Genomic DNA, 14,068 nt, shown 5'->3' with positions numbered 1-14,068 from the left:
TTGACCCCTTCAATCAGTGTTTGAAAAGAGGCCTTTTCTGCATTACAGTTGACAGTCTGACTGCTGAGAGTTGAGCGGGTCTGTGAGTCACACACATCACATCCAGTCGGTCTTGAGGAACATACTCTGACTGACTCTTGATCATGAAACACAAGTCGCCGTGAAATTGAAGAAAACACAAACTACAGATAACACAAGCAGAGCGCGTAAATTCACTACACAGCCTGCAGCAGGAAGCCAGAGGGGATTTATGGACAAGGGAGATGACTTGCAGCTACGCTATAGAGTGTTTAAGTCCTTTGTGCTACCCATAAAAAGAAAATACACCCCCCCTCCCCCAGTTTGTTTTGTGCTGAGTTTGTGTTTGTGCAGTCTTTTGTTGGAGGATTGATATCAGAAGCATGTAGAATAAAGAAAGAGAAAAGCTGTGGAGCTGCAGATAGACACACAAGTGTGTACATATTATAAGAAATGTTTGCATAGTAGCTGAATAATAATAATAACTAGTAACATATATCATTTAACTGACACTTTTATTTAGTCACTTACTCCATAGAGATTTCCTACTGGTAGATTTTTGAAAGACGGTAAAAAATCTGCATCATTTATTGATGACTTTATGTGTAAAATAAAGGTTTAAGAGGGTCCTTATTTTCTCTGTGTAATGCATGATTAACTGCTCAGTTCATAAGTAAGTCCTGGCTTTTTACCGAGCTTTAAAAGACAGTTCCACAAGTGTTTTAGCGTATACCCATGGGCTATTATAATGAGCAACAAAACACCACAGTAAAAAGTGTTGTACAGCTCCATAAAACCGCAGGTGACAGATAACCACTGAGCCAAAGAGTGAGGTAAGAAAGACTAAACAACACACAATGAACAAAAACAAATGTGGAGCATAAAAGAATGTAAAAGTTTAGATAATAAAACAAAAGTCAATAAAATCTAAAAGTGAGAGTAAAAAGGGATCATGAAGCGTTTGCATTAATTAACAGGAAAAACAAACTCCACACGTCCGGCGGGGTTCAGGTTCAGGTTCAGGTAGATCCATAGCTGAGGATCTTAAAGTGTAAAAGCACCTCAGGACTGAGCTGAAGGTTCATCTGGTCTGATGTACAGTTGGGAACATTCTACATGTCGTCGCATATATGACAGTATCTTGTAGATGAGAAGATTATTGGGCCTAGTATTGACCCCTGAAGAACGCCACAAGTAAATAAAGCCTAAAAAGAAGGCAGACAGTCTGACCAGCTGCAACAGGGAATGATCTGTGAAGAGGGTTTAGTCAATGTTTTAGTGTCAAACACCAAACTCAGATGATCTAGGCCAATAACAATCTAACAGTTCCTCGAATTAACGTTAAACCGGAGATTATTAATCCAATCCTTAAAATTCTATTCTTAGATTTATATTTATTTTTCCAACAATGGAGAGAATGTGAGGCCATCATTTGAGAAAGCGTCTCTTTAGGAGCCTGCTTTAGATCACATCAAGGAAGCATCCAAAGGGTTTCTCATGTTCACATTTCATTATACTGCAGGCTGGATGTCATGGGTCAAACATTTCATTTGTCTAATTGTCACAAATTAATTATCATCATGATGGAAGTGCTTGGTAATCAGAAATGATCAAGCATTAGCATATTACACTGGTAGCATAATGTGCATTCACATTGGAAGGATTTGTACATGGCATTTCAGCCGATGACACATTTCCCATGACATGCTAAAAATACTTGCGACTTTAATTGGGTTCAGTAATAGGACTAGGAATATAGTTCAATAAGACAACACAGCAATTCCAGACAATTCAGAGAACTGCAGAGCAGTTGAGCAGAATTCCTCTGAATAGTGTGAAACAGTAAACAGAATGTCATTGAAACTTGCTATAAGTTAACAACAAGTGAGGATCAGCAGCAGGTCGAGGCTTCCCTGCTGCTCACTGTTAGCAAATACTGCCCGGCCTGTTATTATAGAGTCCTGGCTGCTCTCATCAGCATTCACTCCGGGGAGCACCTGCTGCCGAGGTGGATGCTCTACGGGTTATTGGATTGCTAATCTCTTACTGGGAGGCCTTTTCAACCATGCGGACAGATGAGGGTGGAAAAGGCAATAAGCCGTCTACGGGGAGCAGCTGATGATAAACTTGAGTGAGACGACAGCAACATGAGGAAGGTGGGGGGCGGTAGGAGGGAGAGGAGAAACGCATGTCCATACACACGTGTGAGTTGGGGAAGGAGGTCTGTCTGGCTTGCTAAGACACACCCGCCTCCTGATTTCCTTCTCCACAGGCACAGAGTTATTGCTTTTACTTGAAGACGGCTTCTGCTTTCTCCCTCAATAGATCATAGTGCTCGATAAAGTGATGGAGGGGGTTTGGGGTGATTGGGGAGGAGGGGTGAATCGGGACCTGCCATCTATATTGCATGAATCCTATAGCCCAGGCTGATCTCCAGCACCCCCGATTGCTTCCTTAATGGTGATGAATGCACAGGAAATGGCAGACCTACTTCCACAGATGCTGTGATGGAAGGGAGCAATAACTCTAAATCATGGGACCTTTCCACCATGGTGCGGGCCCGACATTACACACTGTCATCATGGAAACACTAAATTAAGGAGTAACAATCTAATAAATGGCATATGCTCACAGTTTTACCTGATGAGACAAAAGGTGGAGCATGCACATGAAACTTTATAGATTATTTGTTTTTGTCTGTGCCACATTTTCATGCTGTAAATCGATTCTGTCATGCTTTTTTAAAATGTATACTTCAAGGTGCTAACACGCTAAACTGAGATGGTGAATATGGTAGTGATTTAACGGTGCGTGTATTCGTGTCAACCCATCACGGTACAGGGTTCATGGCACGGGGCACGCAGCCGTAAACCCGTGCCCAGTTACACAACAGTTCACAGCCCGCCGTGCTGTTTCTCTGTGTGGCTGTAGATAATGCCTCGACACTCGACACATTTTCATTTGATGATAGATTAGCAGCCAAGCTTTTCATCATCAGTGAACAGAGTGACTTCTTTCTGGCATGCACAGGAAAAGCTGTGTGCTCTGATTTGAACCTGCAGGACTATCGTGGCATCTTTAGACGTCACAGCACATCAAACACATCTCAATGCAGTGGGGAGTCAGAGCTGCAATCCTACAAACTGCAGCGACCATTATCCCCTGGTTCATTACACACGGCTGTTTATATGTCAATGTGAAAAGGAGAACTGTCATGGCAGCAGCATATGGTGAAAGGCTATCCGGCGTAATATCAGGTTAATGTGAATTTTGTGTTTTGCTCTCTGTGACATGATGGAACAGGGGTGACGCAGCAACAATTCCCCGGTTGGGACGCATCGCTGATAACTCAAATGACTTTGCAACAAATTTTCCCCACAGTCATGCCGGAAAAGTCCCCAGGTGTCCACGATTGAGCCAACGTTGTTTTCCCCATCGGGCAAAGATGGATGGTGACAGGGATGAATGAATGAAAAATGTTCCCAATATCAAGACTACCTTCTGAGCGGGCAAACATCCAATCACCACATGAAGAAGATGCCTCTATTTGTGTTTCTGCATAAATCAGGCAAATTAACTGAAAGTATTTTTCATTCCAGCTGACAGCTTCTGTTCCACAATATTTCAATATCCTTGTTTTGTTGTGTTCAGGTGCAATTATGATCTTCATTATCATTCCAGCTTGCACTACTTTCCTGAGAACCTTCAACACAAAATGGGATAAAATCAGTGTTATTTGAAGATGAATCACTGACTAGATATACATTCAAATTCATTACAGCGGATGGAAATGCAACAGCTATACAAGGCTGAACAATAATCTCTCAAAACAGATTTCGGGGTAATATCACCAAAAGCTTAGTAAAAAAACAAAAAAAAAACTCTATAAATCCACAAAACAAAAGCAAAGCTGTGAATCCAAACAAAGTGAATGCATGTCTTTAATGTGTATACATTGAATATTAACGGCCACTCTTGTGTAAGTAAAACTCATAGCGCCTGGAGCTGATTAAATATGAAAAATCATCCAGAGAATGCAATCAACCTCATCTTTAAAAATACACGGGCGAACAGATTGGAGGACACAATGTGCATCTAACCATAACAAACATTAGCCTGGGCCTGTTACATTAGTTTTTCTGTGAAGGCAACCAGATAAGACAGACATTCCTGAAGTAATCTAAGCAGATAAAAGGAGCTTTAGAAGTGGAGCGTCACACAAGTCTTTTATCATTTTCAGATCATAGCATTCATGTTACAAAGCACGCGTGCAGTCAAAACTCAGTGGCTAATGGAGTGCAACGTACAGTATTCAAATCAATGCACAACAGGCGTTTCAGGAAAGACAAATGTGCATTGCTTGCCTCTACAAATATAACAGAAAAGTGCCCCGAAGGCCTGAGAATAAACACGCTCCAAGAAAAGATTATACCAAGCAAACCCCAAATGTGTTTTGCCTCTATCCTCGTGTCTTTTTGGGTGCTCAAGGGGAAGAATTGTTTTTATTTTTTACCCCTGTGCCACTATGAGAGCACAGGCAAACAACAAATAAACTATGTCTGGTGCAATAAATAAAAAGGAAAAATAAAGTGCACACATATACTCCCAATATTGTTTTTCATTTGTCAGTGTTTCAACCACATGGGCCTTTGTGGTCCTCGTGGTAATAACACACATCTACTTGTTTTGACTTTGTCATGTACAACGAGGGCTGCCGATCATTTCTCAATCAATCCTTTGGTCTAAAAAATGTCAGAAAATAGAGAGTAATTATGTTACAGTTTCACAAAGCCCAATGGTGATTATGGCTTGACAAAAAGTCAAATATATTTAATGAATATCAAAGAAAACCAGAAAATATTCACTTATATTCATATTCATATTTCCTGTCTTCATAAAGGCCACAGCGGTCACAATATCCACAAATGTTTACATTTTGTATTGGTAGCAGCTGAACAAGTGCATGATCTCCACTTTTCTTCAAACACTGACCGAGAACTAGCGATATAAAAATGAAAAAAATACATAAAATGGAACGACAGCGAGAATATGTGCTGAATATAGGTCTTCTCCTGTTATCATGCAGGCAGTTTAACTTAGCGTTAAATGACCTTGTGAGGCTTCCTCACAGCTGTTCCCGGGCAAGAAAAGGAATAAATGAGAGAAAACTCTGAACACATAACAGACATTATAGATCCTGAACTTACTGCACTGAATTCTATGCTTAGAGAGTATGTAGGGATCTGTAAGTGCAAAGAATACACATGTATACAATTTACTTTAACTGTGCACATGTACAATAGAGACATTTCCACAAACGCATGAAAAACGCATGAAAAGACATTACTACTACAATACTAATTTACTCTATTATGGCTAAAAGGATGATTAAATCTAAATCTAAATTTTGGATTTCCATTTTAGATCTGGTTCCCAGTTGGTAAAACACCCAGGTTTGTTAAGCGCTGAGGCCGACGAATCCCTTATCATAACTCTCATTTACAATCTCTCTTGAATAGTCTCGTTTGCCTCTTCCTGACACTACAGGCATATGTTAGAAAATCTGAACAGGTGACGTAAACAGACACAAGCAACACAGCTCACCATATGTATCTAGAGTCCATCATGTAACAGTAGGAACACTTTGATAATGTGTTTAATAAGTACAATTAATGTTGTGTGGTTTTTACTTCTGCAGCACAGTTTAAATATGTGATAGTAAATTATATTGTTTTTTTTCAGTCAAACCAAACCAAACTGTGATTTGAACCTTACTGTTCTCTGACATTATAGAGCAAACAAAAATAATTGGAAGATTAATTAATGCAAGTGGAGCCCTATATAGAAAGAACATAATACCCAATTACTTTTGGGCTTGCTTTCTGAGCCATTCTAACTTTTCCTCCGTTGTATTATCATCAATAATGAGAGCTGAAGAAAATATCTTTAGTGCGAGCAGTGGCAGTGAATCCCTGAAGGTATTGACTAAACCTAAACTTCTATGACATGTTCCTACAAAGTGTTTCAAAAAGATCAAAAGCTTCACCTGTACGAATCTAAAGTGGAATATGAACTTGTGAAATCGAGAGTTACAGAAAAGCACCTGTATTACTCGACATTCTGTGTTTACAGTAACCTGCAGCAGCTTTCTTTTCATCAGCCAGAGCGAAGCAGATCAAGATTAACCTCTCAACTGTTGATAGCAACCATCTGTTCGGTCCAGAAGGTCAGCACTGAAACTCTATTATCTAGCTCTGTCAGTCTCATGTAAATATATTTTTGGCAGGCAGTTAACAAGACCACTGGGATAAGATTGCTCCACACTAAATCTGCCTTCCTTCAAAATGAATTTGGTGGAAAGAAGTTTGAGAGGCAAATGTCAGATTTACATACAGGCCTCGAAGGATGAAGATGCTTAAACACGCATCAACTGTATCAAACATACATGGAGTAATTGGTGCTGCATCTAGTGTTTCCAACATTAATGATGTTCAGTAGGATGTTTCTGCACATATTATAGTGCATTCGCTAAAATTAGAACTAGGAGTCAAACACGCAAATAATCAAATGGGTTAGTCGTGTCCACCGAGGAATGTGTGCTCGTTGAGAGCAGATGCCGATTGAAATCAACCGTGCGTTCAGCAAGATATTAATATCACCTACCCAAATTACGCCGAAAGCAGTACAAACTGTTATACAAACAGCCTCTGAAAATAAAAGTAAATATCTTCCTCTGTGGCGACTGAAGGGCGAGCTCTGTATTTAATTAATTTAGCTGAAGAAGTAAAAACAGCATGACTTTAACTCCTCTTCCCATTCCCCCCCGCACCCTGCTGCATGTAAATATCCGTATGGAACCATGTTGGCTTTCCATAAAGAGGATTAGAGTGAGGAGGGGGGAATCACACTAAAAACAATTATAATGTTTGGTGTTTTTTTTACTTTACACACTAGCATCTGCCTTCAAAATGGAAAGGCACACATACACAACATAAACTTTCCATTCACAACCTCCAAATTAGAGTGACAAGGTATCCATGCGGTGGCAGAGATAAGGCGGAAGCATGCCCTAACACAAATTGGGCTTCCTCGTATTATAAATTCAATGTTCTCCGAGGCCAAACAGCCTTCAGAGTTACACAGGGCGGAGGCTGATAGGGTCCTCACCCTTACATCCCCCCCGCTTTTTGACCACTCCGATGAAAATCCAATCATCTACTTGACCGAGGGGGGAACTGGGAGACATCACAGCGACCAGCTTGGCAAACCAGCAAAGTCCCGTCATCAGAACCCAATTAGAAAAAAACAGGGCTAGGAGATTCCGCTCTGCACTCATCCCATGCCAAGTGTGGTGGCGGAGGAAGCTCAGCTTTGCAGCAGAGCCTCGCGTGTGGAAGTGGGAAGGCAACGGCAGCCAATATGCAAGCGCAGCTGGTAGCGTATGAGATAACAGGATGCGGGGGAGCGGGTTGAAGCTAGCACAGCCCTGCTCTCCCTCCCTCTGACCGCCTCTGTGGTACGACTACAGTCGTAAAAATTTCCCATTGAGATGTGCACAAAGGGAATAAAACGCAATTCAACACTTAACAGAGATTCCCCCAACACACACAGCATTATCGAACAATGTAATCACCTAGCTGTTTTATCAGGCCTGGCTGCAGCAGGAAGTAACTCACCTCATCAACCTGAAATGCACCAGCGACGTGTCAGTTTGGGTCAGCGTTCTCACATTGTGCTGGTTTTTGTGTCTTCAGTAAACAAGACTAGACCGGCTGAGCATAATAACACCAAAATGACTCCTTGTTATTTGTCATTTTTGTAAACAAAAACTGAAAAATGGATGACAACACATAGTTTCTCATGCTATTACTAAATCCAGCACAGATTGCCAGATATAATGACAACAACAAGCAGACTATTTATTGTTATGTGCCATTTTGTTGAAAGGACTGGTGGGAAAAATCAGTATGATCCCAGTTTGGTGTTGTTGGATTGGAATCTTTCATCTGTGACTACGAAGTTATACGCAGAGCTGGGGACACACGTGGTTCATCTCCGGCCAACAAGATTATCAAAATGATCCAATAAAGTTTGGACAGCAGTCAGACATGATGACAACTAGCTAAGCTCGACAGATGAAGCACATAGCTCTCTGTGCAGCTCTCCAAAGTCCTTCTCCACAGAGAGCGGCACTGAGACAGAGGGAGCCAGAATGGAGGAACAGAATAGGTCAGAGCACATCAATGTGAAACCAGTGAACACCCTTGGAGAAAGAAAAGAAGCAGACAGAAATCCTACAGCCACAGCGGCACAAAACTCAAGACCTTATAAAAGATGACAGCCTTGCAAGTTACAGCCTCCTCCTATCAGTAATTACAGTGTAGCCAGGCAGTCATAAAATCTAATGCATTGTAAATTATGAGGTGTTGCACAGAAACCATTAATTCTGCATGAAAACGGGCAACTGGGCAGCGCTCTCCTACCTTGGTTTGCTTCCCCTAGTTGCGAATAAATTGAACAATTTGGTTTTAATTATTCAGAGAGAAGACTAAGTGAATAACAATAATGCGATACTTTAGTGATCTCCTGAAGTCTTTTTGTTTGCCCGACTCAGGAAGAGGACAGGTTCAACAATTCCATTTCTAGGATGAGAGGGACATTATGTGCAGATGTAACTATTACCCAAATATTCAATTAGTCTATCAACAGAAATCTGAAACTATTTGATAATCACTTTATTCTATTCACTTTCCTATTTTCAGCCTCTGAGATTTCCTGCTTTTCTCTGTTTTATATCATAATAAATCTCTTTGGGTTTTGGATCAACAAAAGAGACATTTAAAGACATCACCTTGGACTTTTAGAATCTGACAGTTTCCATGATTTTCTGACATTTTAAAGACCAAACGATTAATTTTGCAGATAAATCGACACATTCAAATAATAGTTGAAGCCCTAAAATAATAAATTATCAATAATTTCGTTGAGGATTTCATGTAAAATATCAGATAGACATAGATCTCCTTGGCTCCGTTTCAGTGCCATGGACTGCTCTGTTTGGTGCTGTCCGTGGTTCTGAAACACACATGTCACATGTATGTTTCAGTGCCATGGACAGCACCAAACAGAGCTGTCCATGGTTCTGAAACACACATGTCACATGTATGTTTCAGTGCCATGGACAGCACCAAACAGAGCTGTCCATGGTTCTGAAACACACATGTCACATGTATCTCGGCCAATAATTTAGTTGTTTTCTGAAGATACATAAAATAAAATATATCATTTGATGATCAGACAGCAAGACTTCTTAGACGGGGAAACCCTGAGTGCCAGATAACGTTATTTATTTTCTTGGTAAATCTCATCTGACAATGTTTTGATATCTGCCTGATGACCCCTAATGCTACTCTTAACAGCTCAGTCTGCACTTAAGCTCCATAAGCTAACATTAACGTCAGCTTTACAGACTGACGGGATGAGCTTCTTCACAACTCTGAATCCCAGATTCATTAAATGTATCCATACTGAAGCTTCAGAACTATGATGCTGGTTTCATTACAGATGTTGCTATGATATGAAAACTGTGAGGTGATCAGTTAGATACTTTTAGGATAAAGATAATAAATAAATGTTCTCCATCGCTCTTTTCCAACACAAAGAAGTGAGAGGTATAAAATGTAAGAGATTAGTTTGCGTTAGAGCTTTACACAAATCCAGGTGCCAACCATGGAACAAAATCAAAAATTAAACCCTCTATCGAGACCTGTCTTTGGCCAAGCTTAAATGAATAGACACTGGCATGCAGAGCGCTCATTAACTGGACAACAGCCAACAGATTATTTTTTTTGCTGTTTTTCCAACTCGCAGAATTAAGGTTGGCTGAGTAAATGCATCTGTTGTCTTTACAGCCTGTGAAATCCACAGCTGCCATCTTAAAGTTTCTCTTGCTACAGCTTGTTAAAACACTCTTAATTATGGAAGTTATAATTAAAATGATGCTCTTGCCATTTGAAAGTTGTACTTCTTTGAAAATAAGATAAGTGAACATATTAAAAGTGGAAGAAAAACTGCATGAGTGAAGCCTGAATACCAAACACACTGAACAAAAGGTAGAATCAGTGTTGAAAAAATGTATTAAAGTTTTTGGATGAACATCCTGCATCATCAGGACTTATGTGGGGAAATCAAATTCTGGTAACTGACAGAAGTTTCTGCAGCACTTTAATGCTTCTGATATGTATGTTTATGTTCTTGGTGTCACAAAGAGCTCACGAAGAACAGATTATGAGCATTATTAGACTGCAAATCGACCGCATATTTTGAATAATGACTAACAGGTAGACGGTAGTGATAATTAAAGCGGGATCGCAGTTACACACTATTTAATGGACTTAATAAACTGAGTCGGGTACAAGCACAGCTGGCTGGCCCTCGTCTGGCTCATTTCCTTTGTGGAAGGTGCGCAGCCCGCAACCGGCTGTAGGTCAGCTTGGAAAGGCTCGGAGGGGAAGATGGTTTAAGAGCTCCGGCCATGAGCTCTATAGCACCCTTGCCCAGACCTCGCCACTTCCAGGGGCCGTGAGTTAGGTGCTCGCTGCGCTTATGGCAGATGGATTTATTAGTAGTTTAGCTTTAAAATCATGCTAAAATCACACGATCTGCTATCATAATATTCTGTTTTCTGGTTTGTTTGATTTCACACCATAAACAAACCCCAAATTAAACATATTAACTGGGAAAACTGACCCGAGTTTTAACCGAACCAAACAGGTGTGAAGTATGTACATATTGGCTGAAATGTTTGGCTCACGGTAGAGAACACATTTCCCTCTATGTATATTTAGCATTGTGTTACTGCCACTCTGTCACTTAAGCAGCACAGCAGCCTCCTGGCTGCATAGAAATGCGGTGAAACAATGTTCTCAGTATTGAGTATTGAAATATTGTACAGTTGCATGTATTTAAGGAAAATTCAGCCTTGAAAGTCGCCATCCTACAGGAAGCATTGTTATTTCCTTTACTTTGTGATTTCTGATATTTCTCACAACAGCAGAATGTGTCTAAACCTGATGTCAATCACAGGTGGTCATGTGGGTACACGATGCCTGCCTGACAACTAATCCTCAATCATACATCTATGATTGCAGCCATGCTCCTTACTCAGCGGAGAAATTGGTATCTCTTTCTTTTGATGGATTCCTCCCTGTATGACGGTTGAATGTTGATGCAAAAAGGCTTTGAGTGACAGACACTAAATCCTCATGATGAATGGCAGAGCAAAATTAAAGTGATGGTGGTAACTGGGGGAAAAAAGCTAAATTCAACATAAACTAAAAGGTCTTAATAAAGCCCAAAGAGATTCTGACAAAACAACGCATGTTCCCCGCGGGCACCAAAATGCCCCTGCACACAGTAACAAACAGCAACCCACAAACTGACAGATTTTCCTTTTAAATTGTGTTGACAAGAAAAGCAGCAGCACAAGCGTCAGTGCATTGAAATTTGGAACGAGTTAATAAGCTGGTTTGTAATACATTTTTCTATTGCGCTCTTTACTATGTCATTCATCACTGTCACATTCACTTTATCTCCTCTGGGAGCACATTGGCGCACCATAAATCGAGTTCCAATCACTTCCAGGACAAAAATATGATGTAATTAGGAGAATCTGGTCATGCCTGAGGGCTTCTTCCAGATTCATTTCAGCCAAAAAAAATCTTATACTTCCTATTCATCACCACAAGTGAGAATAGCATCCATTTATTTAATGTGGGACATTTCAAAGGATCAATTGTGTGTCACATTCACCCAATAACTGTGACAGGCAGGATGCTTTCACATATAAAAGCCCCACATGGGGGTTAAATGAGTTAAAACCGGCCTGTTAGATGCACGCCCGGGGGCTTGCTTCCTCGCACAGGATGTCAATACGATGTAGTTCACAACACAGCAGTCGTAAACAGCCTATTTATAGATGTTAGGGCTGTGATAAGAAGTGTTTAAGTGATTTACTAGTGCGATTGTTCTCAAAAAAGGGTAAGAAATCATTCATTTTTGGGAACATACAGGCGCCATAAAGAGCACATTCTGAGGCGTTCTGATTCACCCACAATCATTATCATAATCATTTTTAAAAGACTTACAGCTGTTTTAGGAACTTATTAGCTGTTTTCTAAGCCATAGTTCTGTAAATAGCTCCTAAATCTGTTGGAGCTTTAGTGACAGAAAATGACTTCTATCAAGATTGGGCTGTGTCAAAAGAGAGGCTTTACAGCCGCAGTCTGCCAAGAGAAAATTGTGAGATGAAGACACGCTGAGATCAATTAAAATCTTTTTTAGAAATACATTTCTTCTATCAACCTCAGTTCCCCAAACTAGACCTCAAACCAATGTTCATCACTGTCATGTGCACTCATCCATGTGTTGATGTCATTTCCTAATTGAGATTAAACCACTGTATTTCATGTCACAGGAGATGAATGGGGGACTGTGGGACATTTTTGAAATTAAATGAAATTTATTTTCGCCCCTCACAATATCAGTATCTGGTCACGCGCCAGCACACAGGCTTAAATGAGAGAATTTGGCAGGGCTGCCGGTATTAACGACCCATGGCGGCGGTGTAGGGTTGAAAGGCACAAAAGAGCTTGCTTCTCCACGACAAAAAAAGTGTGAAGGGGTATTGATGTGACCACTTCAAGGAGCAGTGTAATTCCAAAAAGAGGATCAGTGCTGGAGCAGGGAGATCTGTGGCATTCATGTTTCAACTGTCAAAAGAAATCTTTACAAATGGTTTTTTACAGGCTTAGGCATACTGCTCACAGCGAGCGGAGACACTGGCCGTGAATTGTTGTTATGACCCCTCGACTGCAAGGTAAAATCCCTTTGAGCAGCTTGCCACAGAGGGTTAGGCTATATCCCTGGCTTTCCCTTTTTACGCTCCCTTTCACTTCCTTGGAGAAGCAATATGTGATGGAGTGATGGAGCACAGCATGGTGACACTCATCTCTTTATGCTATGAAACAGAGGGCTGATGGATTTCACTGGTTCATGTTAAGTGACAGGGATTAACAGCCAGATAAATCATTGTACTTAATATTAGGCTATGAAGTGCACAGCATTATGACATGCACAATACTCTCATCTACTTATCTGGATGTATTCCCTCTGCTCTCTTCTTCTCTCACATCACGTAAATGTCAATAAATCAGACACAATCGAACCAAGTTTGTATTTAAATGATGACATGATGACTAAACAAACGCAGATTAGGTCCAGGGATGATTCCAGGTTTAATGAGCTGTGTTACCTCACACAAACTCCAAACACCGCTATAGCCGCTGGCGAAAAGACCAACTGAAATGTTTTCAAGTAAAAAGCAAGTTTAAAACCCCGTTACCACCGGAGAGTTCAGCCAAAACCAGCCACACAGCAGAGGTGAGGACACATTAACTGCCAAAGCAAATGTGAAATAGCGCCGTCATAAACAAAACAGCACATGATGGATTTAGCGAGCCTTTAACTCAATTTCACTTCCCAAAAACAGCATCCTTTCAGTGGCGGGAGAGCGCCTGGAGCGTGCCTAGAAAGCATGCTGCTTACCGCACACCGGATAAACGCAACATTTTTAGCATTTCTGAACACCTACCGGTGCTGTTCTCCGTGTCCCGGCGTTACAACTTGTCCCAGCAGCCGAGCACCGTCCGCTCCACACCGCGCGGATTCCTCGTCTGCTCGGTGTCTCGCGCGGCACGCTCGTGGAGGGGGAGGTGGCAGCCGGCGGAGGAGAGGAGCCGTCCAATCAGCAGCCTCATGATGGAGAGGGAAGCCAGCCAATCGGGCCCGGACGGGCGCGAGGGGCACGATGCTGCTTTGTTTAACGGAGATTGACTTTCAAGCAACGGAGCGACCACTTGTCATGCCCGAGTGATCTGATGGCATCTGGGCAAATATAAACCTACGGCCCCGTTAAACTGCAGCGGGAGATGTTTCAGGGGAGAGGACTGATTGATTTCACTGGTTATGTTTACGACATTCTTACTTGATT

General features: G+C 41.2%; 1 protein-coding gene across 2 annotated transcripts in view; it reads right to left on the bottom strand.

Annotated features, from left to right (window-relative positions):
• Positions 1-13,787, bottom strand: part of LOC115021828 (beta-1,3-galactosyltransferase 1) — an 87,092-nt gene extending 73,305 nt beyond the window's left edge. The window contains exon 1 of one of the 2 annotated variants that reach the window (XM_029452549.1): positions 13,670-13,787. The gene's annotated coding sequence lies outside the window, so the exon portion shown is untranslated. The remainder of the gene's footprint in view (positions 1-13,669) is intronic. The other variant, XM_029452540.1, reaches the window with a different exon arrangement.
• Between the last annotated feature and the right edge of the window lie 281 nt (positions 13,788-14,068).

Source organism: Cottoperca gobio, chromosome 2, assembly GCF_900634415.1.
Source record: "Cottoperca gobio chromosome 2, fCotGob3.1, whole genome shotgun sequence".
Lineage (NCBI taxonomy): Eukaryota > Metazoa > Chordata > Actinopteri > Perciformes > Bovichtidae > Cottoperca > Cottoperca gobio.
Note: the sequence above shows the minus strand (reverse complement) of the source record. Positions and strands in the feature narration are given on the sequence as shown.